Source organism: Pieris brassicae, chromosome 1 (assembly GCF_905147105.1).
Source record: "Pieris brassicae chromosome 1, ilPieBrab1.1, whole genome shotgun sequence".
Lineage (NCBI taxonomy): Eukaryota > Metazoa > Arthropoda > Insecta > Lepidoptera > Pieridae > Pieris > Pieris brassicae.
In genome coordinates this window covers 4,940,108-4,964,944 of record NC_059665.1, presented here as the reverse complement: position 1 = coordinate 4,964,944, position 24,837 = coordinate 4,940,108, and the positions used below count along the sequence as shown (strand labels likewise).

At 31.4% G+C, this 24,837-nt stretch overlaps 1 protein-coding gene across 4 annotated transcripts in view; it reads left to right on the top strand.

The window, feature by feature from the left end:
- Positions 1–24,837, top strand: part of LOC123714674 (poly(rC)-binding protein 3) — a 103,888-nt gene that overhangs the window by 12,878 nt on the left and 66,173 nt on the right. For 2 of the 4 annotated variants that reach the window (XM_045669057.1, XM_045669050.1), the window contains exon 2: positions 24,379–24,400. The gene's annotated coding sequence lies outside the window, so the exon portion shown is untranslated. The remainder of the gene's footprint in view (positions 1–24,378; positions 24,401–24,837) is intronic. The other 2 variants (XM_045669067.1, XM_045669076.1) reach the window with 2 other exon arrangements.

Genomic DNA, 24,837 nt, shown 5'->3' with positions numbered 1-24,837 from the left:
TTTAACATTTTAAGATTTTAGGTACATCTTGTATGTTGTATATTTTTCAAATATGTCGAAACTTAATAATAATAGAAGTAACGTTTATTACTGGGAGGTAGTATTACACAGTTTTCATGGAAATACTCACAATCTGCATTTCACAGCGTTTCAAAGGCTTTAATAAAATTCTAGTGTTCTTTGATTTCAACACCTCCGCAATTCAGCTTTGAGAATCACATGTCAACTTTTCTATTATACCCACTGCATTATTAGTTCTTGCATTCATTTGTTACAATGCGTTTTCCGTTAAGTTCCACGCTCCGTAGTTTGAAAAAAATATTTGTTTATTTGAATGATTTAATTTTCAATTAATATATTTACAATCAATTAAAATCTTTTTCTTCCGGGAATTTAGTCCCGCACCGCCCATGTCGAACCTTATAATTAAATATTTCAAAATTTGTGTTTCATATTTGAACTCGTATGTGTGTGAACATTAAATAATATTTTTAATAATAACATGTGACGTGGACTAATAGACACTGAAATATTTCATGACAATCGTCAGCTTAAGGTATAAAGGTATAAAGAATGGGTTACCATTGGGACAGACTTTTTGCACTGTTTCTTTTGTTCATTTAAATAACTTTAGAATCTTCTTTTTACAACTTAACGTGTAATATAAAAGCAATCATATATAAACATATTTTAATCGAATAATCGTTCATCGATACGACACGATAATATTGTTTGGTTAAACTCCCTAATCCCAGGAACAACAGGTTTAAATTGAAATATCTTTTGACCATTGTAGAAATACTATACGTATACCATTTTAATGTAGCTTGTCTACAGTAACAGTTTAAGACGGAAATTGTTATAAGGTTTAGCGTTTGTTTGACTTTATTTTTTATAGTACACATTTAAAATATATAGAGTATTTCTCACAATATCTTTTGGTAGAATATTGCTCTTTCGTTCACTTAAATGACACGCTTGAATTGTCATGCATAGGTATTACCGTACATTTCTATGTAAGTTTCAATATTAGCTTTACAATGGCTAAAATGTTATTAATTTATTGCAAGACGAATAAAGCTTATAAAGCAACAAACTATATATCGTATGAAAATTGAGCTTGACTTTGTTATTTCAGATGTTAGGTGAAAGATATTTTCGCAACCAGAAATTTGATTTTATTTTGTTTTGATGGGCCGTCGTTGTTGGGCCTACTTTTAATGATTATTTATTTTAGTTATTTTTGATTGATATAATACATGAGTTAGTATAGTATTTAAAATAATAAATTTGTCTAGTAAACTCGTCTAGTATTTAGTTGTAGCACTTTTTTTATCCACAAACTTACAGTAGAACAATAGCATAATTTTTTATTATTAAAACACGTGTTGGAAAAAGAAAGATCGCTCATGAATAACAAATTCAGTATGTATCCTGTTACTCGGCATTGACTAACGACACACTCCAGCATCCACCCCGTATCACAACTACTTCGCATACACGAACCCTTTTTATAGGTCATCAACCTGGGCCTGATGTATCATAACTAGATATGATCTTGTCTGTAATTTTAGGCTAATGGAAATAAATACGATTTTTATATTCTTGTGTACTAAGGTTTAAAATTGAGAAAAATGAGATATTCTACGACTTAAGGTTGAGTTTATGCTTTTAATAAAGTAATGTTGTAATAAGTGAAGTAGTATTTGATATATTTATTTATGTACTACGGTGAGCGGTGTTGGCCTAGTGGCTACAGCGTGCGACGCTCGTCCCTGAGTTCGTAGGTTCGATCCCAATGGATTTTCTTTCTATGTACGCATTAAACATTCGCTCGAACGGTGAAAGAAAAGATCGTGAGGAAACCGACTTGCATTAGAACCAAAAAGTCGACGACGTGCACATAATGCTGATCACCTACTTGCCTATTCAATTTACAAATCATCATAAAACAGAAATCTGAGGCCCAGACCTAAATAGGTTGTAGCACTAATGATTTATTTATTTATGCACTGCAACACATGTAAGTAATACTTAGCTTACGTATACAATAGACCATTAATTACACTATTAACCCGACCTTTAAAGTGCTTAACAATAAAATTCTGGGCGAGATATGTTCTAAATGTTATATTAGATTTCCTTATTTATAAAAAAACTTGGCAACCAACGCTTGACACACTAATACATTGGTACAAAATAAAATATAATTTTTAATGTGACCAGCACTTAAAAGCAAACGTAACATACACGAACAAATAAAAAAAAACATGAAAACAAAACAAAACTCGAATTCAAAGTCTGAGAGGAACAACTAAGGATATCCAGACCAAGCTCGTTTATCATAATGTTCAATCTCGATATCAACGGGTTTTATCCAAAACTCGTTCCTCTGAAAGGAGGGACAAATGGGATGATAAACAAATTAGAGAAAAAATAATAGACCAATAATAAAATTCAACCCAATGAGCTTTACTTAGTGGATTTAAGATTTAGTAAGCCCGTTGAATACGAAGAAATCACGTGAATTTCCAGGAATTTTAGATGCGTGGTAACCGCGACGTGGAAATGACGTCGTGCGGTGAACAGCCACGTATAATGATTCGCATACACCTCAACTTACCTCATTAGTATACACCCACTATTTCGTAATGTATTGTTGAAAGTCAGGATACATTACCTCATAATGATAATCATTAATTTAAAGGTGGGTATCATTAAAATCAGAAACATCTGCTTTTAATAATAGAAAAAAGTACAGGTTTATTATATCAAATACTTTTAAGTTATATTAAATATATTTAATTATAATTAATACAGCTTTTATTGGTTAAAAGTACATTACATTACAATTTACATAACGTAAAAGAAAGCGTGTTACAAAACTATACAAACTGTACTCAATATTAAGATGTAACTTTTACCAAAAATAATGATTTTAATTTTTATTATTTCAACTTTTTCACAAAATACTTTTTATAAATTACAAATAAAACATCTTTGTAAATTTGGTTATTAACGCTATTGCTATTCGGCAAAATAGTATTGATGCATTTAAAATATTATAAAAGCATGAAATGCATAAAATTGTCATACCTCGAATGTCGCACAATAAGCCGCGTATCAATTTATTATAATTAATTCTGTTGTTTGATTAATTACGTCCGGTTTCAACGAGAAATGTGTCGCATCATTGGCCATTCATGAGACGAAAGCATTTTTTACCGCTTATTATGTTACATGTTTGGTTAGTATTAAACGGAATACCGCGGAATTAGTTCCCTTTACATTAAGAAAAAAAAATATTTTTAATGATATCAGTCCCATAATACGTGCTCATAATTGATTCCATTTTACTGAAATTTTTATCCTTTTTATTTTATTGGAAACATTCCGATGTTAAACCTGAGTGCTCCTACGTTTAAAAGGTGAGCTTTAAACAAGAGGAAAATAGTATATCTTATGTAAAACATCGATGGCCTATCAGACACATAAGACTGTTCACCTACTTAGCTATAGAGAAAATTTTAAGTGAAACGGATGTAGATCTCTCAGGCCGTGCCGGGTTATAATGCCAATCAATGATGCTATAGAAATTGATACTATGAGAAGCTTGCTCAAATGTATTTCGAACGTGTGTACGTATGTTATTTGAATTCCATCAGAACACCCATTTAATACCAATCTATGCACGCAGAATAGATGGTTACAGTGCCAGCCACTATTTATTTTTGCAATTTTTGATAGAACGGTTGAAACGCAGCTTTTATTGTTTGTAAATATAAAAAAGCTTTTTGAATCCTATCGGTACTTTTTTTATAAAATGTTTCAAGTAATTGCTGATAGATTCAAACAAAGGCCCACTAAGTTCATTAAAGCAATTTGTATTTCGAAGAGTTTTGTATAATAATTATGCTTAAACGAACGACATATTTACTTCGCCTACCTTAAGAACCATTTTCAAAGTTATTACTATGTCACATTAAAAATCAAGCATTTAGTAACCAATCGAAAATTTTTCTTTTTCATTATCGTATTTAATGAAAGACAACTATAATGTTATATTCTGTATAGAAATTATAATGATGGACGTTAAAAATTTTAGTATTAGGTACAAGCCACCCTTCCCTCACACCGCTTCATCCATCTGGTAACAACGTTTGCAATATTAATTATGCCAGCTCGCCGTCGGCTTGATGTTTCGGGTTAATAACGACAATCCAACGCACAACGGATTAAATAATACATCCATCACTACTTAATTAGACCTTGATAATCATTTATGTGATTTCCGGATTTACAAAATGATCGTGATAATAAATTAAACGTCTAAATCAATTATGGATCTATGGTATTTTCTTTTCTACCTTTAGATATTGTACAAACAGTGTTCGAAGGGCTATTGTAGTTATTAAGGCAGCAGTTTACTTAAGTTAAACGTCCTTAAGATTGCGCTTTATGAAAAGTACGTCAATATTAAAATACAAGGCAATACCAACAATCGTGTATACAATTCATTGCCACTGTCATTATATCTTTGCATCAATAAATTAAGTCAAATGCCTCTTTGAAAATTAAAGTAGAAAACTTAGTTCTTTATTGTTGCTTACGACTTCTTAGCCCGTTGGATAAACTAGCGCACGTGTGGCAGATGTAACAGGATGCTTATTGATACATGGCGGGAAATGAACAAGGCTGTTAGCGTGTCACGGCGCGCTAGCTGGTAGTAGTGGGTTTTAGAATTCCCGGGCCACAAAACAGTCGCGATGTGCATGATTTTTCTGTTTGTATTGTATCTATGGCTTCAGGCTTCATACAGTACATATAACCCGCAAGTCTGTCCGAGAAAACATTCTCTTCAGTCTAAAATGCAATTTCAATCTCAATGCAAGTTGTCGTATTATCAGTACTAGATAGTTTCAATGAATATGATATTGAAAATCGTCAATAGACGACGTAATAGGGGTTTTTCTTATATTTTTGAAAATATGTGTGCGGTTCAGAAGAATGAGTATATAGACCTAATATATATATATATAATTCTACAAGATATTATGTTTTAATTTTTGATGGCGCTGCTTCGAATCAGTCATCAAATGCTCGTATTTTCAAAGCATTTAATTGTTGATCTGTGTTATGTATTGGTACTATATTTAAAAATCACATAATAATTTCAAGTTTTAAAATATTTTAAACAATAATAACAACAAATGATTTTGTCATTGAGAAGTAAAATAGATAGTAAATATTTAAAAAATTAGTTATAAAATATTTTAAGAGTTTTTAGGCGTCAAATATAATAGAATTAAATTATAAGCATAATAAGATTTAAACATTTCTTACCTTCCTTATCATCTTCCTTTTCACCTCTTTATTTTTAAAACATAAATCAGTCTTATTACAGTACAGTAAGCTTCGTTTGGGAATACATACGTCTATGGAGACTGACGAGTATAAAATTTCTTTAGCATGAAGAATTTCCATTTTTATACTGGAACATTTTTATCCTTAGCCACGCTTAGGGTATAAGGCATCATAAATGCTTTATACCAATATAAACGAGCTTCTGTTATATAATAAATCATAGGATAACATAGGACAAAGAAATATACCTTTAAAGATAGCTATTTGTTAAACATAATGTTTGATATAATATACTAATAGTAAAGCACAACCTCTGTGTTTCGATGGTGGGTTCGTTTCCTGGTTAAACAGTAATTATTACCAGGAGACGAACACAGATTCACTTTAAACATACAGGAACTGTGGAAACATACAGGACTTACAGGAAACAAACACTAAATTATTTAAGAAACGAAAATTTCAAAGAGAAATTCACTTACATCTATTTTATCACCAGCGTTTTAAAATCAGGAAAGACTTCATCAATTTTGAGAGTCATAATATCTATTTTGTATGGTGACACATTAATCAATAGAGAATGATTAATGAAAGCCAGCGATCCCGATCGTTTGATGGATTAGCCCCCATATGGTTGTGCATAATTTTCTGAGTGCTGCCACCTGGGCCTTTGTTTTGTTACAAAAACTTTGTCTTCATTATCATAATCGGATATTAATATGGCTCCACGTTTTATCCCCTAGAGAGGTTATTAGGTCGACGGACAGTTTATACGGTGTACTTTTATTAGCATTATTATTATTCAAAAGAATTACAAACATAATTTTTCTATTGTTAAAGTTTCGCGCCGAAATCCGTTAAACATTTACTAAAAAGCTTAGCTCTATAAAAGTGAGTTTATGATATTTAATGGAAAAGTATTCTGTTTCACCTTAATTTATATTAAATTTATTATTAGACTCCATGAATTCGTATTTTATGAGCTCCAATACTTGGTTAAAATTCCTTACAATACATAAACTTAATAGTGTAAAATATTGTATCAATTTGGAGTAATATTCAGGAATGTATGAAATATTTATTGAAATAAGATTTATTTGTAAGTTAAGTTTTTAAGATTAAAGTGAATTTATCTAAATACATCTTATTTTTTTGCTTAAGTTTACAAACATTGCCATCAGTATAATAGCCATAAGCCCCAGGTACCGCTGGTTGAATATGTTTTCTTACTTTTTAGCTGCAAAAGCTGAATAATTGTTTTCATCACCATAGTAACTTACAATAAACCTGTACCCAACAGGGAATTTCCTATCTATACATTAAACAAAAATAGTGATTTTGTAAAGATAAGCAACATATTCGGGTAAATTTAAAATCTGTTGAAAGGAAAAGGCGGGTTTTTCTATCCCAATGTATTCAGTTACCGCTAGTGGTTAGCCCGCTGGAGATTGGCACCCTCTAAATCCGAACAAATCCCTCCTACAGGAGCCTTTCGTTTCAGAAAAAATACAATCGCAGGAAAATAAAGAAAACATCTTATTATCTAGCACCTTTTTATACTGAGTGTAGCAGATAATGATATGGAGGTACGGTTTTTGTAGATAATAATATGACAGTGTGTATTGTTCGGCTACTATTAGGACATTGTGTAGATATTTATTTAAATAATTAAGTATGTGGGCTACAATTATACATATGTAAATATTACGAAGTATACAAAAATCTTATTCCTTTTATACAAATATTTTATCCTCGAGACAAAATATGTAGAAATAGTTTTTGAAATATTTTAATTAAAAACATTTTATTAATCGTAACTATTGCATGAAGTGCAATTAGTGTGGGTCAACATTAAAATAAAAAATTTGTATGTTTTTTCTTCAAAAGCCTTATAACTCGGTGACTATAAAGCATTAATGACACAAAAATAGAAAACCAACGGTACATAAGCGTTATTAAACCCCTGAATACCCTAACAAACGTAAACAAAACGAAACATTTATACGAACTAAAATTGGTAGCGAAGTTATTCACGCTACAAAAACATTAAATAGGTACACTTCAAGAACTTAAAGTTCAAATAACGAACACAAAACTGAGTGTATGAGCTGGCTTGAGACTGAGAAAGCTCGTTATGGCTATAGCGAAAACTGAGTCATTCATTGTTTCGTAGACGCTATGCAAAGTGTAGGTTTCCTTGCGCTCGACTGGTTGCTATACAATTCATCAAGCCGTGTCGACAATGAAATGTATCCTGGCTTCCAACAGTCAACAATTGAACGCACGTAACCTACAGGTTACGTGCGTTCCAACGTAAAAGCTTTTTGGAATCGAAAGTGATTACGTGTTAGACAAAAGACGAAAAACTTAGATTTATTCGTGTCTTTTTTAATTTTCTTTTTCTTATACGTTACTCAGCATATATGTTGAAGAAGAATGTTGTTATTCAGAAGATTTTTTTTAAAACCGTATAGCTATTAATTTAACGTTTAAATTACTTTCATGGATTTTTTTACACGGACGGTCTGTGTAGAAAATTCGAAAGAAACAAAACGTCCATTTTTCACACAGAGTGAACAAAAGCAATCAGCCTTGTAGAACATAGGCTATAATTATTATAACTATGCCTCTCTTGCAAGCAAGAAAAGTGCCCGAGATTCATTACGCATACTTAAAATGAAATTGGACCATTTAAAATTTTCGCTATTTTCTTTAAAATTTTAGTCTCATAAATATTTTTATACAGTATATGAAGGAAATAATATTCTACAATGATTAAGGAGTGTATTCGACATACGTGGCTGTTAATTCAATCGTTTAACTTGTATTTCACTTATTGCTTCAGGAAAATATGAAAAAGGTCTTTTAAATTTGAAAAGGATTTTCACCAAGCAGACTGAGCTTGCAACTCAAGTCAGGGTATAAAAAAATATAAACCATGCATTTTGCTTAGAAAAGTTTTTGAGAAAAAACATACACTTCTAAATATTGCTTGTCTATGTTTCATTTTATTTAATATCATAATTCCATGCAATTTATGATTTCAAACATCCTTCTGAATAGACAAAATATGGATTAGATATCTTATATTAAATTTTAACATAAACAAAAAACTTATAGGCAAGCAAAGACGCATAAGCTTATAAATTTTGTTTAGGAACTATTAATTGATATCTTGATGACATTGTTAATATATTTGATGAACTCATCCGCTAATTTTGCAGCCTATTACCGCTTAATACAGCCTCCAGTGACATTTGACCTAGTTAAGGTACTTGACGTCATGTCCATGTTCATTGAGAGAGTGTTGTACCTCATAATTAAACAAGTGCTGGTTGCCACTAGAAACCCTTATTAAATTTACGCATAACATACTTCATTTCAAAATACAAAATACCATCCGTATCACCTCGACGTCTGTCGTTCCACAACTGAGCGTTTTCTAAGGCAGTTTTTGCCACGCACCACCACTATGTGGAACCAGCTGGCCACTGAAGTATTTCCGAACCAATTCGACTTAGGGTCGAGGCTTCAAGAAAAGAGCGTACCAATTCTTGAAAGGCCGGCAACACACTTGCGAGCCTTCTGGCAATGTGAGTGTCCATGGGCAGCGGTAACACTTAACATCAGGTGAACCTCGTGCCCGTTTGCCTCCTATTACACTAAAAAAAATTCAAGTAGAATACATTACGGAATATTTTAATGTAACGGTCAATCTATAGATCTACTACATACTATGGACGATCTAAACATGGTCATGATTTCTACGAATAAGACGGGTAATAGACACGCTATGAAAAGTAATTTTTTTTGCTAGCCACCCCATGAACGACAAGTGAGTATTATTTTATATTGATAATAAATCAATAAAAAACGCATATAGCATGAAAAAAATTGTGTTAGTTCTGGTAAGAACAAAAACAGTAGAATGTTTTATGAAGCATTAACGGATTAATTCGTATGCGTTCAAACATATTGAGCGTATAATTTTATGTGCGTTTAAAAGTTAATATGACTCCATATCCAATCGATACGACGCTATCTAAAAGTCAATTACTAAAACCGATTGGATAAAACGTAATGTCCTTTAGGAATAAACATGGAACGGTGAAACCGGAACTTAAAAATTCATATGACACAAATATGACTCGGGTCGGAGGTCACTTGTGCACCATTTAACTTTTATGTGTCATGTGTTATTAACCATAAAGATTTAGTTATCATAAAATATAAAAGCTTCATATTTGCTATTAAAATATCGTTGTTTACATAATAAAACGAAGATATAAAAGTTATATGTATTCGTTATATAAAGGTAAGGTCGTTTAATATGAATATGATTCTTTTTTGTTTCGTGTTTCTTTCTTTATCTCAATTGTAGTGAAAGCAAATGGTAACGATCAACGCATTGGTAATTTTCATCAGACAATATTAATAAGCGAAAACTTTGATTCAAGATATGTACGCTTGCGGATAAGTGATTTTTAGCAATTTCGGGATAAGGCAGTCTTTATTCTTAAACCCGATAACGGAGAGGCATACAGTTGAATACAGCAAATAACTAAATTTAAACAAACTACCAAACGAAAGAGGTATAACTAAAACCTTAAAAACAAGTCAATGTGAAAAGTACGTCTAAGAAATTGAATAGTTAAAGTGCAATGATTGGGTGCAAGTTTCTCTACCTATCAGTTACTTGCTCGTACTTATTTAATCAAACGCCTCTCCAGTTGCATTCAACTCTTTTGGAAAGTTTTGATTAATTCCGATATCGTGCACTTTATTTTCATTTCAGTTCATCTGACCTACCTTCAGTAAATTAAAATAGGTTTCTGTTCATCGTGCCCGGTCGTGTTTGACGAACGCGTCGCTCTGTTTAATTAAAAATTGTTCCAACGATTAGGCACACCTCGGAGTAAATTGGATTTTTTGCCGTCTCATTAACGTGTTATTAAAGACTTATCTATAGAAAGACGGTACTGTACGTAAAATAAACAGAAATATCAAATGTCTTCTTACTTCCTTATCGCTCACATTGTAGCCGCAGGGTTCTTGATGAAAACAAAACCTGCCGTAAACATACAGCTTGTTTGTAAAAGAGACTGGTACTATAAAAACACAAAATAAATGGTCTATAGTAAACAGAACTTCAAAAGTCAAATTGAGTGTTGACATGCGTTTGCTATTTTAACGTTTATGTCAAACCGTGTATATTTTGTGCCTTGCAATTAGCAATGAATAAATAGATACGTAAGCGTTTTAGCCACGGATTTAAACTGATAAAACGTAAATATGAATTTTCGTCCAACCTAAAATGCATAATTATTACATTGTAAACTATATTTCGAGAAGTGCAGGCATCATTGAGTTATTTATACGCGGTCGTGGCAGTGACTAATTTGTGAAGAAGTTTGGCGTGAAGTAGTATAGTGAAATGTTACAGCGTCTGAATTTATCTTCCTTGTATATTTAACGTCAGAGTGTCAACGTCTTTAGTACTCTGTAACGTGTACGATCATAATTTATATGAACCCTTATTTAAACTTCCAACATTTGAATTTTCATTTTATACTTTAAATCGATGTTCAACAAGACATGTCATAAATCTCCGCATCCAAGAGCTTGTTGATTTATTAATATTTTTAGCTAAAAGAGGCCATATATTATTTCAATATGTTGATAACACTTTAAACGATTATGTCTTGTTGCATTTATGTAATAGTGCAAAATGTTTTATAATAAATTGCTTTGATGCTACACTGAGTAGTGATTCAATCATCAACATACAGTTTAGGTCGCACAAGATTAAAACTTTAAATTTAAATTGTAATTTTTTAATAAATATTTTTGGATATTCCATCCAAAACATAAGGTTCATGCCTTATGCTTTTACGTAGGTTGTATGGAAATCCATTTTTAAACTTAAAAGCACAAACTTACGCTCGAGTGATGCTGGTGAAAATATAGTTCTAGATTTTTTTTATTTTAAATATAATGAATGAACGTTAGGTTTTGAAAATATTTTTCTTAAAAGTTTTAGTCATTAGAAACTTGTATAAAACAATAACTGGAAGGATTATTCTTTAATATTGAAAATTTTCAGTTACTCTGTATCTGTTAAAGCTAATGTAACGACTCAAAATTCCAATATTAAATATTATCGATTTCTTCAGGTGATAGTTTTGTTGTGTCGATAACAATTTCGTAAAATGTTCCTTTTTCCAGACCAAGTTTTCCTATGGATATATATACATGTGTCACAAACATGGACATCGTAGATTATGATCACATTTCCTTTATAACGTTCATAGGATTCAAAATAAAAAGGATAAAAGGGGTAAAAGCTAGGATTTTTTCATTTATTTCCAAAGGGTCCGTACAGAGTTGAAGCTTTTTGTGAAATCAGTTTGAACAGAGTCGATTTCAAAGCGAATATCTAAATATTTTATTACCTTGATTAGCATATTTTATGAACTCTCCACTCAATGGACTAGAAAAATTTCCCTTTTAATGCTGGAGTTAATGTGATTGGACGTTTGGAGTTATATTCTATGTTTTAGTACCGAACCGAACACCGAACTTTTAAAAAAACAATGAATTTTTTTTTATATTATGAATATGTGTAAAATGATTAGCAACTTACCTTTTTTTTTGTTAATATTATGAAGGGTGAAAGAACCTACACACACGTGTGTATAATATATTGCGTGTATTGCAATAAAGTATAAGCTATGCTCTATGTGGTATCATCGAGTATTTGAGTAACTCAACGTTCCATATGTCTAAATAATGATTGCCGTATTAATCACGAAGGCAAAAAAAATTGCAAGCTAGTCCAGACTAGTCGACTCAAAAATAAGTTCTGTAACCATTTAACAGTAAAATGCACTGAAATAGCCCTCGATAAACGGAAGTGTTCGAAAGCAACTCTGAGAGCCTCTGAATGCGATAGTGTTTGAAGTACCCGAGAGACTTTTACTGGTTGCAACCATCCAAAGATTACTGCTTATATTTCCACATACACCTGAATATCGAATAGAGTGTGATATCCATCTATAAGCATATACTTACCACTGCCGTGTCTCACATACAAGGTATTTATCTATTCGCTTTTTCAATTTGTTGATTTACATTTAACATTAACGAGTAGACATTATTGTCAATTGATAGAGCTTAATTGAAATACATTACGGGTTATCACGGTCATTAATATAAGTATATAGTATCGTAATATTGCAGTTGCAAAACACATTACTATAATATGTATACTGTTAGTTTGTGGTTTGTGGTCAGCCTCAGGCTATCGGAGGGAATACAAGTCTAGTGTGAACTAGGAAAACATAGCTTATGTAACAATAGCTGTTCCAATATATTGATATAGCGGGATTAATCTGTAGTTTCACTCGTACTACCACATACTACTAAGTAATTGTTGATAATGCTTGTCTTTAGAAATTGATTAACAATATTTAGTTTTAAGCTAAAAAAATTAATCTAATATATTAGGCTTGTCGCATCGCCTCTCTTTATTTCCTTGTTAACTCTGACTCTAAGATTTGACTTTAAGCTTAATTTGGAAACCTAACATCTAGCGTTAATACATCTTTGACCAATTGCTGAGCCGAGTGAAGTGATTACTAGTTAAAATCCGTTCTCGTACATTCATAGAATCCTTCACGCTTTGCGGGACCACATATTTATGCAACCTTATTATCACCTCTTCATACAGAAAATATTCGTATTACAGTTAAATGTATTTTTATCGCAATTCTATTCATAACAAATAATTTACATTCGTTACGAACTGCGATACTTTTAATACCGTTTGCAAGTGAGAAATTTCATTACTGTCCCACTTTTGAGCGCTACGTCAGTCCATGTCGATACCCACTCGACGCGACATCAAATAGACTGGAGAGGTTTTGAATTTCATCACCTCAGTGAACTGTTATTGGAATCTTAGGGGTTTAGAGTTTAATCTTTGTTCTCCTGTTGAACTGATTGTTTTATCTTCGACTTTAATAAATAAATTACAAAACTTATTGAACAACACAGATTCGGTATTTTAGGAAGCTGTTTGTAATGCTTTATCGAAATAAGCTTTTACCTCTTAGAAAATTAATTATATTATTATAAGTTTTAAAAATATGAAAAGTAAGCAATAATTAAGTTTATTCAGCGGTTAAAGTGTATTGTAAAATATACTATACTGTTAACACTGAGTTTAATGAGATTTTAAGTAAGACGGTTTATTTTTATTTGGTTTACACTGTTACTTTGTGTGACAATTTTTAAGTGACAAATAATATAACAATTCGTTATTTTGTGATATAACAAACAAATACACGTACATGTAAAACATTAAAACGGCGTTAGGGCCTGTCCACATCGTCACGACGTCGTCGCCGTGGAACGGTGCGGTATGGCAACGTCTTCTTAAGCCCACGTGTGGCTGATGCGCCCGTTCAGTTAATGTTTCATTGTCTTTGCGATTCTTGTTAATAATTCTTCAAAAGTTCATACACATATTCTAAAATAACTACAAAACTTGTATTCACATGTTTTCAACGCCTCGTATTTTCTAGTGAAATTTTTCCCATCACATTCATCATTGAAAGATATGGATGCACCCAGTATTGTCCTTTCACATCTTTTTTCTCCAACATATCTCTTCGTGTGTGGGTGAATCTAGTACAAGACTGCTATTTCTCCGGCACCTAGTGAAGAATGTACCGGAATTTTCCAAGGCGCGGCGACGTGTAACATGGCGGAATCATGACGATTTTTACGTTACGGTAGCATAAATTTTCACGTCACGTCAACGCACCGCGTCGCGATACCGTACCGTTCCACGTTGACAACGTCGTGACGTGCTGATGTAGACAAGGCGTTATCCCCATAATTTGTGGTTACGACCTGGGAAATTAAGTTATAGTACAAAATAGGGATAACAATAATATATCGATCGATATCGACTAGAATTAATTCATTTAATTTTAATATTCGCCATATTAAATTATTTTTAGGATTTCATAGGCCTATTGACAGTACCATAGTTATTGCTATACATAAGAAGTTGATACTTAACTTTACAAGATTAAAATAAAAGAGAATGCATCAAAAGAAACCTCGATACTTTTTAACATAAAAGAAAAATAATGTTTACTTCGCCGCTTTCACGTTTCAAACAGAAATTATTATTGTCGCATTGACACATTTTCTTTACGGCAATACTATTTTAATGGCGTTGTGTACTTGTTATAATATGTTACGACTGTCAGCAGAGTTTGAACGTTATGTTTATTCGTATTAATTTGCAATATTAGTTTTCAATGATCGAAAGCAAATTGAAACAAAAACATTAAATGTATTCTAGTGAATTACTAATTGCCGAAATCCATTATTCTATAGATAAGCCATTAAGCGAATAGAGTGAATTATTATCTGATAGTTGACGTTTACTTTTATGTCCAATATGCTAATAGTAATTATCAATTCTATATCAGAATGTTTAGTTTGTATACTCAATAATGTATTATGTTTAAATTAACATTGATGCAGTTATTAACGTATGGAGTATCACGTAGTTCTTGTGTTAAATGTGTTACATTTCGTCTTTCTAAAAAGGAGTTTTTGGATATTGTAGTGTAGTATATATAGTGCATGTAATTCATCTTTATTTCACGTAAAGGCGCTAATGGGACGATTATATCAAGTTCCACAGTTTTCCTTTCCCACGCTCTCGTAGCACTTGTTTTTCCATACTGTGGTGGCGGACTAAGTGCAATTTATATTAATACTGTCATATTTTCGTTGGTTAGCCGCATTTTCATAATAAACGATGTCCGGGCATCCACCATAATGCTCACCTTCGTCATTTGTTTGCGACCTGATTAAATTTACATGGCTAACATGGCTTCCAGTTAAATTAATTTAGTAATTTAAAGCGTACCTGTTTATATTAAAATATATTTTTTAAGTGCGCGTGGGTGCTGAATTATTTATTTTACGGTGTTTGATGCGTGAAAAATTCTGCATTGAATCAATTCTCTTTTCACCTATAACAGCGCTCAGCAAATTTTAAAGTTAGAAACTAGAATGTCTTAGTTTAATTAACAAGAATAAAATATTTATGTTTTAAGTAACGATATATCAGGTATACGTAAATATACTTAGTTAGGTCAATGGAGACGGAAATATATTGGCCAGCACTGTGACTACAAGGTTCGTCAGTCAATTATCAATTGCTCGATTTACTTAACATTTTGAAATCCAATTTATGACTTCATAATTACCATTCGATTATTGCATTTAAATATATAATAAATAAAATTACTTTTAAAGGTATGTTGCGACTGAAGGAAATAGAAAATTCATACTCATAATGTACCTTTGAAATTTTTATTTACGTTCAATTGAGAACAACTTCAAAGACTTAAGAAAATTGTCAAATAAGATATAATTTCAGCGACGCTATGAATGGGTCTTAAGAATTACTTCAAACTCCAATGGCCGAATCCTTAAATACTTATTTTCCTTAAATTTTCCCAAAGAATATATTTTTTTTAGATTAGTGAAAGAGAATTCTATGCAAATTTAACATTACCTGGATAACTTGAATGAAGAATCAAGTCCGATAAAGTTAGTTAAGCTTTAACGTAATTTGCATTAAATAAGTTGTGAAGTAAGTTTTCTAATTTGTGTACTTTATTTTATAGGCATCTTAAAAAAGGTTAAAACTTTTAACTTAAGCTTATGAATAAATTTTAAATATATTAATAAGGTTAAGTTTATTAAAACATTAGTTCTACAAACGAAGCATATTGTATTGAATTGAAGGTGAGTTGGGAAAATGGAATAGAACTGCTCCTCCATGGAAGATGTACTCGTAAATCTTCAGAAAAGGGTGAGCATGAATTGCAGTAGCCGTCTTTATCATTGGCGCATAGATTCTCTCAAACTCGATATAGATGTTATAGTTATAGAACGAAGTTATAATTATACACATCCTCTTCATAGAAACTCTTACACAATAAGTCGTAGTGCAACAAACTTAATTAGTCACGAGTCAAAATTACGCGATAAACACAGCGAAAGTTCTCGTCAAATGCTCTAGGGAATTATGTAAAACATTGATTTTGTGTGCAAAGTTCAACATCAACTTGTTAATTAATTTAAATAATTAAACCTTATTCTATTCAAAACGCATATTCACATATAAACTAAGTAACATTGTAATGTAATGTACATTGAACTGAAAATGAATTCATGAATAGCAACAATTTTACCTGAAAATTATGCTTTATTGAAGTTATTTTCATTGACTAATACGCTTTAAATAATATTGTAATTACTATTGCAAAATGCGGTCGGTCTATCCCATTCATAGAAACGAATTCAGTGTAATAACTGCATTAACTAGAGGATTTTGTTTCTCTCGGTTCATTGTATTTACGGCGTGATGAGACAAGATACATCACTATTTTATTTTAAATCAATATAATAATACCACTAGTAAGGTGGGTGGTAGACCCCTTAAGCAGTAAGATAGACAATACATTTTCTAAGAAATTACTTACAAAATCCATAAAATTTACACATTTAACATAACGCGCTTTTGTTCAATAATTTTAAGACAATGAATGGGAATTGGCATAAACAGAGAAAATATAACTGACGCATAACATGTTACCTTAGTAATCACTAAAACACAAAAAGGAATGGATTTCAAAGATTCGAAACTTAATTAAACTATTAGGATTACAAGGACTGGTTTCGAAACCCAGTAAGTTGGTGGGTTACCTGTAGGACACGAGGGTTAGATCGTGCTTGTGACATCTATAACAACCTATTAAAAGGGGTCCTCGTATAACCAATTAGAACACGTAGAGATGTATTCTCCATTTTTACATATAAATCTAATATTGAGAGATTTTGAAGCTTGTTTTCAAAATATAGAGCAATTATAAACTAACGTACTACAGTGTTAGATAAATTCAATTACTTTACTTGTCAGGTGTGATAGATATAGGATTTAATATGTCTATGTCACCATTCCCGATGACGGATATAAAAACCTGTTCGTGTCCTTTTAGTCCCTGTCAGTATTGAAAAAGTATTTGTTTATCTTTTTTGTAACAATAAATTATTAGGCTAAGTTTACGATACAAGCATTTGAAATCTAATAAATATCGAAATAATTAGAATAAGATTATTAATAATACTTTTTATAGCGAACCTTTTAAGCAAAATATTTAAGAACATTTTTATTCATCAACGAATGTAACGTGATCTGAAAAGGAAACCTTATTTTATGAAGCATCATTATTCGGTAACGAATGAATCATATTAATGAATAATTACAAAAACATGAGTTACTGACAATTTATAATGTAGGGGTACACCCCTTTAACCTGTCGAGGAAACGTTCGCCCTTTAATTTGCGAACAATTCCTTGTTCATCTCATTTTACCTTAATTAGAGATAACCATTGTTATTGCTTACGCGAAATTGTATACATTTTATGCCTAGTTGAAACTTGGTTTTATTGAAGCTGCCACAACATATAAAATTTAAACTTCTGTTTGGTTCTCTTGAAATATAGAAAAGCATTATTTACCTTATCCCTTGTACAGTTATAAATGAACGCCGTAGTCTAGTCTTTTTTATTATCATTAGTTTAGACTTTCCACGTCGTGAATTAGCTTATGAATAAATATAAAATACTAGCTGACCCGACAAACATCGTTTTGCCATGTATATTATGTCCAGGAAACATTTTTTTAGTTCAATAAAAATAACCTACCTACTATAATCAAAAATAGCGGTTGATTGTAGAGTGGTGACAATTAAGGGTTGTATGTATTTTTGTATGCTGTATCATAAAAAAATAAAATTTGGGGTAGACACTTATCGCTTAGGGGTTTGAAAGTTAGATGGTAGCCGATTAGTATACCCACATATAGTAGCTATAAGTATCGGTCGAGTCGATTCGGAGGAGTATGGAAACGAACATTATGACTCAAGAATTTATATATATATATATATATAGATTTGTCTAGAAGCATGTTCATATTTAATTAAAAGCATATTTTAAACTGTATGATCTAATATTCTAAACATGCAAAAGTAAAGACGATAAAAGTTATCGAAATAATCCGTAGTTAGCGGAGTAATCACAAAGCGAGGGTGAAGCCACATTAATATTTTAGTCCATTTGTAGCTCTGTGAGCAAGTAAATTAGGGATTGTTCTGCGGCCGTGTAATCTATGTGTGTGTGCTCTACCGCTTAATATGCGCTGTAACCTGGGTTTGTCCGTAATACAAATTTACGACTTGTTACCCGTTAAATTGAACGTGAGCAATTGACCAACCATGTTATAAGCTGTGTGCAGTTCATTTAGTTACGTTTATTATGACTTTATATATCGAATTCACGATATACCTTACCCGTCTCATTTTAATGATAATATAGTTCTTTCTGTATTCCTATCTCCATCAGAATTCAATAAAAATAAAACACTTAGAAGCAGTTACTAAGATATCACACAAAATCCACATCAATATTTATTTTATTTCCGACTCGTAGAAGTAGAAAATACAGAAGTAAACATCAGGCCTGTTTTTTAATCCTATTTAGTTTAATGTACTAACTTTTTTTTAAATTTAGACTTGCTGTATTCTGTATTCAAACAACAATTCGATCAGCGTAACTTCTGACGTTTTAGTTAAGTTTAAGCTTATGTTAGGGTCATTAGGTCCATTTACCATTTAGAGACCATTAGGTCGAAAATAGTTTGGAACCTTCATAAAACAATTCAAATAAACGAATAACCTACAAAGGGAGAGCGTGGGAACCACTTCTTCCAATTTTCAAGCTCTATCGGATTAAATACATGTTATTTACTTATGTACATAATGTTTTTCGTCGGGACCTATGTTATTTTTGACGTACAAAGAAACTACAAAAGACCCTTGCTCTATTAAAGAAAGGTTTTTGCAAATTATGCCTTTGAATGTATTGTGTATTTGAATACATGATTTCGCTATTTTGTGATATATTTATACTTTAAGTAAATCTTAGTTTATGTTTGCTAATTTACTATGACTTTGTATTAGTACCGCACTAGTCTATGTAGACGATGTTAACATATTATTACGTTTATTTTATTATATAGAATTAGTTCCCTGGAGTTGGGGTCCTATTATTTACTGCAAACATATACTTAGAATATAGTGAATTACTTTATAATGTTTGTTTTAATAAATAACCTTGAAAGAAATCTTTAGGACTTTGTACAGCACAGCCGTTCAAATATAATATTTAAAAAAACACTTTTTTGAACGGATTAAAGCTATGTATTATTTTTAAAACTTTAAGCTTTAATCCGTTCAAAAAAGTGTTTTTCTTAATGTGTAAAAGCTATTTTAACAAAAGACAATACAAATATAATATTCCAAAATAATACAGCCTGTACAAATGATATTCAAATACAAGCAATTCAACGGTCACTTAGTATCGCTTTCAGAAGTTAAACACAAATTTTACCCCCACGGGCTGTTAACAAATCCACCGTAGCAATAAACCTTAGCAGAGCAAACTTTGTAAGTAAATACAACTCCATTCATAACTTCCTAAGCACCAGTACTATGTTCTTGACGTCGTCACTTCACATAACTTTATTAGACGGCGTTTATCAATGCTGTAATGCATAAGTTTTGAGAAAGGATTGAATTTGTGTGCTGCTTGTGTGTGACATTATTGTAATATTTCCTTGCGGTAAGATAACATTCAATTTACTTTAGATATCTTCCTTTAAAGCAGATATTGGTTTGTTACAACGTAACGTTAGTATGTTTACTTATATTATATGCTTTGGGACGGAATGCTAATTTACTGACGTAGATAGTACCTACTAGTATACATAGTATTCGATCATAGATCTCAGCCCCACCCACATATTCGTTGAAACTTACGGTTGTGGAACATTGTAACTAGGTGATTCTGATATATAGGATGGAATATTGTTATGTTTTAGTAACTTTTTCGTTACTGACTTTTATAAACTACTTTTTAAATAGTATTTTTTTTTATTACCACTTCGTTGCATTACAAGAAATTGGACATAATTAAATGAAAGGACTGGCGGCCTTATCGCTTTCGAGCGATCTCTTACATGCAGCCACTGTGAGAATAAAAAAATATTGAATTAGATAAAGTAGGCAAGAAGTGCAAAATACATATTACACAACTAAACAAGAACAAAAAGTAAACTAAAAAAGGATACATGAATTTATGATGATATTTACTAATTACTACTGAAGTAAACTAAAAAACAATAGTTTTTCATTATTTGTGTGTGGTATTTTCAGATGCATCAGATATATAACTAATATTTATTTATTAATAAATAGAATATTTATTAATTCGATTGCAGCAAAAATAGTAATCAAACATTCTGTATTATAAAACTACCGCAACGATTAATTGAATTTAAATGTTATTTAACCATACATATTCCACTCAATCTATGATTACCATAAAATTAATCATACATCAGTGAATTGCAAATTGGAATTTGCAGGTGTAAGTAAATAATACATTATGTTTTAATTATAATGAAATTTAATACTTGTAAATACATTCGTACATGATTTTATTATAATGATGGTAATATTAACGGAATTCAGATTCAAATATTAATACGTTATGGATCAAACCACATAAATGTTTTCACAAAAAGATCAACGTGAATTTTATGAAATTTTAAACGGTTCTGGCAAATAATTATGTGATTGATAATATTTTCTTCAACTTTTGCTTATTTTAAAGGGGCCGTTAAATAAGCAAAAATTTTCTGAAGCTATAAAATCGTCTAAGATTTATAACCATTAGTTTTAAAAAAAACAGTAGGGTTACATCATTTTAGGTTTAGGCCTTAGATTTGTGTACAGATTTCGAGATGTATTGTTTTTTCTAATAGGCAAGTAGGGCCAGCCGGCTGAGTGCTAAATGCGGAGAGATGCGGAACGATAAGATAATTGGCCAAGCTAAGGTTCGAACCTTCGACCTCTGGGATGAGAGTAGCATGTTAAAGACGTAAGGCCAAAACTGCTCAATATGGTTTCTAGTACATTAATCTGTTATACCATATTTTAAAAGATGCGTGCGTCATATTATTACATGTCTATTGTATATAAATAGTAGAGGATGCACTTTTTCATTCAAAATATACGCAAAGGAGAAGTTATAGCGATACGATCTTTCGTTTGTTTTCTATCAACGTTAAGCTTATAATTGTGAGGCGGTTTGTCTCCCTGAAAGGGGCATTGAACAAAGCAGTTTTTTGTAAACGATGAAAACTGGAAATGAATGTGGTGTAACAAAGAGAATGCAGGCTCATTAGCTATTCACTGTACCTGCAAAATCGTTAACAAGAGCCCCGATTAATGTTAATTCCATTTCAATCGTTTTTGACCCCTGAAAATTATAAAATAATTAACATGTTCCTGTAAAGTCTTGTATACGCTCCTGTGTTGATTGTGACTACAACATTTTAAGTATGTATACTGCAACAAGACCATGTAAGGTATATGAAAACAGTGACTTCAGGAACGCTGTCGGTAAGTTTAGCGATCCTGACGTTACCTTTAACGCAAATACTAAGTTTACAGTTTATAAATATTGATACGTTTATCAGTGATATAATTTATTTTTAATAAGGAAATTAGTAAATTACAAGCAATATTTCAGTAAGTAAATAGATAGTCGTTCACCGATAGCTGCACTTGCAATCAAAATACTATGTGTACGAGTTACATCGCAAACCTCTGCTATCTGGCTCAGCCACTCTCGGGTGATGTTTGAATGATTTATAGGTTATAAACAGTTAACCGCGAATACAGTATGAAAATTTTACATGAATTGTAGCTAATATTACGTGAAAATTTACGATACATTAGCATGTAGCTAAATGCTGGTATTGTATTGGGCTGGGAAACGATATATGTTGATCTAATATACTGTCTTAAAATCGTATACCTTTTTTAATGGGTTTTGATAAAAACTAATATATTTTATCAAAATTAAACATCTTGAATCAACTTAAATGGAACTTTGATAAACTGATCGTGCTTGGTAACACTGAAAGTAAAGGATTACGTGGCTTTTCACCTACCAGATGGGCTGATCAAGTGAAAGACTCATCGTCACGGCAACCGGCGGAAACACATGGTTCGCTCCAGATGTATTCTTGTTCACCACGACGCTCATAGATGAGCAACCGACCGAAGATAGAATGTAAGCTTATATACTGTCCTTTATATAGGTTCCTTTATTATTCACAATAATCGTGAAAAGAAAGATGCGTAAGCATATATTATATACTTTCTTACTTATAACATATAAGATTTTGACTGTATTGAAAATATTATTCTAAAATTCTATCTTATAGAATGTTAGAATATTTGTTACTTTTTAGCATGATAATAAATATATACCCTAGATATGTTTTTGCATAAAGTTTGAAATATTATAAGCCGTGGATAATTAAAAATAATCAGGTTATACAAAGAATTTTAATTTCCGCTAATTGGGAAAAACCGTCATAAAGGAGCTAATTACGAAACTCAATTTTTAATAATTACCATTGTTTAGTAAATTGTTCCTTAAAGCTGGATTAATTAAGATAAATTAAGATCCAAACGAGGATTATTGTCCCAATGGAGCGCGACAACAGCGCTTAAATACGATTAAACATCCCCAAATTATAAAAGTTATCTTACAACTTCATTATCTGCCAAACGCCTCTCTTATTACGAAATAAAAGACTGTTCGTTAGAATCTTTAACAATTCCAAGCAAATTCATTGTTACATTGCTAATATGTTATAATAACTTCTTCGCTACTTTACTGTTAAGCTATAAAGCTTATATGTTTGGTTATTTTACTTTGCATTTGGCTGTGCGCTAATAGTCCTTTCTTTTCTCTCTTTGAAGGAAAACATCGAAACTGACATGGCGTATAACTAAAAAAAAAATGTGTGCGTGTACTAGTGTACACACGTAAGAAGTGAATCTTATCATATAAGATAATTCGAAAGAGAATCATTTTTCGAAAAATGATCTACTATATGCAACTTTACAGAAATTGGTTAAAAAAAGTTAAATTATGTAAAGTTGAACAATAGGCTTTTATTATCATAGACTTGAATACAACTAATACAAATATTTAATTTTACCTTATCTCCTATATATTATAATCTTAGTAGATTATTACAGAATTTCATGAATTGTAATAGAATTAATACTATCGGTGTTAAACGACATGCTATTCCTACTCGGCCGGAGAAAGTACTCGTACTTCGAATCATGCGTGGTAGGGTTAAGAAAAAATTGCGCGTAATGGAAAAATGTGACGTGTAACCGAAAAATATGACTAAAAAAATATATAGAACTGTAAAGGTTTTTATTAGTACGAATTAAGTTATGATATTCCGTTAATTTATATGGTATGTTACCTTTAAATTAAGAATTTTAATTTTTTTTCTATCGAGACACTACGCCCTACATCCAGAGATTAAACATTTAGCGTTATTGGTATACAGCGAGTCTTCATTACTATAGTGTATTACCCAGTTGTATACAGGAAGCCATATGTGATAAATTATCGTAACACGTAGGAGAAGTATTGAGATCGTAAAAACGTGAGGTAGTGCGGGGCTGTGGATATCTTGAGCCCTATGCAAATGTAACGATAACACGTTTTAAGGGTCAATAAACTGTTACTCACTTTAACGACATGATAAGTATATTGCCTCTTTTATGCCCTGCCTTTTCTGACCCAATTGTACTAAACATATATGGAAGGTTTGTAGATAATGCAATTATGGATAACAATGTGGCGCCTGTGGTTTAATCTGTGATATGTTTCAATATTATGGATAGGGTTTAGACATACAAGTTACTGTAAGTTTTGGGATAACTTGTTGATATTAATATTATTTTATTTTGTTTCAGAACAGATACCTTTTGGCTGTAGGTAAGTTTTGACACATTTTCTTCTAGTTTTACACAGTGAAGTAGATTAAACCTAGTTGTGCACAGATGTATTTTTGCCTTTCAATTAATACTTATTCAAGAAATATTATATGTCAACGACAAGAAGCTGCCTATAAAATAAAATGTGCCTATTCCTTCCACCTTAGGGGTATCATCATACGGCACCTTCATCCATTAAAATCAAACCATACTCAAGAACTCGTACTGTATGTTATATTCTTATATCGAATTCATTATTGGAATATTTTGTACATTCTCTAAAGTCTCACACACACATCAGCCTCACTGATTACAACGTTAATATAACGTTTGCGATGATTTTTTGCTTATTTGAATTCACAATTCATGAAATATACGAATTCAACGTCGACGGATCAAATAAAATTAGAAAATAATAATTGCATACTTCATTGTATC